Source organism: Loxodonta africana, chromosome 4, assembly GCF_030014295.1.
Source record: "Loxodonta africana isolate mLoxAfr1 chromosome 4, mLoxAfr1.hap2, whole genome shotgun sequence".
Taxonomy (NCBI): domain Eukaryota; kingdom Metazoa; phylum Chordata; class Mammalia; order Proboscidea; family Elephantidae; genus Loxodonta; species Loxodonta africana.
Window position 1 is genome coordinate 83,476,433 of NC_087345.1, and position 2,861 is coordinate 83,479,293.

The following is a 2,861-nucleotide window of genomic DNA, read 5'->3' on the forward strand; positions in this document are numbered from 1 at the left end:
CCATTTATATGACCACTCCTGGAAAGCATCATTGAAAACATGTTTCAGCCAATATGATCTATGAACAATACAGCATGTAAACTTTGAATTTTTAAATGAATAAAGGAAAAGGTTTGTAGAATACAATCTGTAGCCAGAAATGATAGCATAGAAGGAGCCTCAAAACAGGCTGAAATTGCCAATATAATCTGAAAATATACACAAAATAAGACAAAGTAAACCAAGGTAAACAAGGCAACATTTATATTCATACTTCTTCATACTCTGATATTTTCTTATTTGTTTAAAGTAAATAAAACTTTCTGGACCATGTCCTTGAAGGCTTGTTTCACTTGCTGATTTCTTAGAGTGTAAACGAAGGGGTTTAATAAGGGGGCCACTGAGGTACTGAGCACAGCTACTCCTTTGCTTAAAGTCACTCTATCATTTGCTGATGGTTTAATGTACATGAAGATACAGCTGCCGTAAGAGATGGAAACCACAATCATGTGGGAAGAACAGGTAGAAAAGGCTTTTGTCCTTTGCTGAGCAGAAGGGAATTTGAGAATTGTCTTGATGATATAGCCATAGGAAAATATCACTAACATCAATGTGACCATTAATGTCGTTACAGCCAAGAAAAAAGACATTAGTTCTAGGAAATGTGTATCTGAGCAAGATATCTGCAGGACAGGAGATGAATCACAAATAAAATGATCAATGACATTGGAAGCACAGAATTCCAACTTGAGTCCCAAGATCACTGGGGGAAAGATAATCAGGAATCCAGTTATCCAAGAGCTGAATACAAGTTTGTAGCAAACTGTGTTATTCATGATGGTGGTATAATGAAGGGGTTTACAGATAGCCACATAGCGATCATAAAACATGGCAGCCAGGAGGTAAAATTCAGTTACCCCCAAAAAGATGAAAAAAAAAACTGAGTCATACAACTCACATAGGAAATAGTTTCATCCTTTGTCACGAGGCTCACCAGGAATCTTGGAATGCAAACGGTTGTGAATGAGATTTCTAAAAAGGAGAAATTTCGTAGGAAGAAATACATTGGTATCTTAAGGCGGGAATCCAACAGAGTGAGAATGATGATGGTTAAGTTCCCTGTCACACTCAGTATGTATGTAAAAAATAGAAAAAGGAAAATTACAACTTGCAACTCAGGGTCATCTGTCAAACCCAAAAGAATGAACTCTGTCTGCATTGAATTGTTCTTCATTTCTCTCTTATGGGTTTTATCAAAGATAGATTTAAAAAAAAGCGTGAAGAAACAGTAGTTTAAAAGCTTAATTATTAGAGTAAATAATAAAACACAAAGAGAAGCTATTATCGATCAACGACAATGTCCCAGACGCTATGCATGTGGATTTTCTTATTACTATCTCCAACAACCCTCTTACATTTAAGATGGCCAGTGTCATAATTAATAAGTCTTAAGAAGAAAAAAAAAAACTTTTTAGAACATATATAAACATAAGGGAAAAAATCTTTCTGTGAGTTCAAAAACACAATCTCTCAAAAACACATTTTAAACAGAAGTTTTCAACTCAAACACATTTTAGAAATCAGCCACATTGTTCGTAAGGCCTATATCAAGGTTGTTTTATTTTTACTTTTCAAGAATGGTTTGTTAGCCGGCTTACACACTGGCTAGACTATTTCCTAATGGAATTTTTCATGAACATGATCCCTAAGGGACACAGAATCAAGTCAGAAAAATACATTTTCTCTTCTTTACTATTACCTTTATCTGTGAAATCTTGCAATATTGGTCATGACCCTCTCTGCCAACATGTTACCTTCTTCAATTGTCTTTCAAAATCTGCTATATTCCTAAAACTTTAACTTTTTTGCGTTCACTTTCTTTTTCTCAGTTCCCATTTGAAAATTTATGGCTGCCCAGGACAATTACATATTGATTCCTTGTATAATTTCCTCCTAGTTTAATTAAATATATACATATAACCTAGTTCTAAGAATTTGAGTATCTCAGTGATTTCCAGAATCAAGTGAGAAAAAAGTTACAGTAATTCATGACATATTTGTGCCTAAAGTAGCTTCACCACTTATTGGTTACTAAATGAAAACCGTGTGTTCTTTCTCATATCGGTGCTCTTGTAGTCAAGGTCTTCAAAACTTCTATTTTTTTCCTTTATTGATAAATGAAAAATCTGTAGAAAGTGATAATGAGACAAAAAAAAAAATGCTAACTATTATGTAGCAAAATGGTACCCATAGAATGAAGATTTTTCTCTTTCTTTATACTGAGACTTTGTTCATTTTTTATCAAATTACCCATTTCTATAGTTCATTTTTATAACTAATTGAAAAAGTCAATACACAGATTTAGGTGCATTTTATGAATGTGTACCCTTACATTTTGTATTTCTATACTAAAAAATGAAATAATGTGATTATCAAAAAAATCAAACCACTAGTAAATATTTGCCTTTGATTTCCACAGAAAATGCCATAATTTACAACTTTAAAAAAAAAAATCAAACTCTAAATTACTTACCTTAGTTTTTTTATTTTACTGGATTTCCTTCTAGAATACAAAAAGGGAGAAACAGTTGAGGAATTATGAACATACTCACAATCCAGTTAATATTATTTCACTGAGAAATTGGAAAAAAAAATATTTTTAAGTGACCAAGGCAAAAAGGCAAAATATACATCTGTGCTTTTGCAAATTTTCTACTACCCGCCTCTCACTCATATATATAAGTCTGGGCTTGTATCATTGCTCAGAATTTGGTTAGTACAAACTACAGGATATTTGATATCTGTCCCAGATAAGATACATTCCCTAGTATTTTCTCCAATTATATCCAGATAGTATCATATGTATTATTCATACAAATGAA

At 32.6% G+C, this 2,861-nt stretch overlaps 1 pseudogene; it reads right to left on the reverse strand.

The window, feature by feature from the left end:
* Positions 1 to 275: 275 nt before the first annotated feature.
* Positions 276 to 1,879, reverse strand: LOC100670964 (olfactory receptor 6C6-like; annotated as a pseudogene).
* Positions 1,880 to 2,861: the final 982 nt, after the last annotated feature.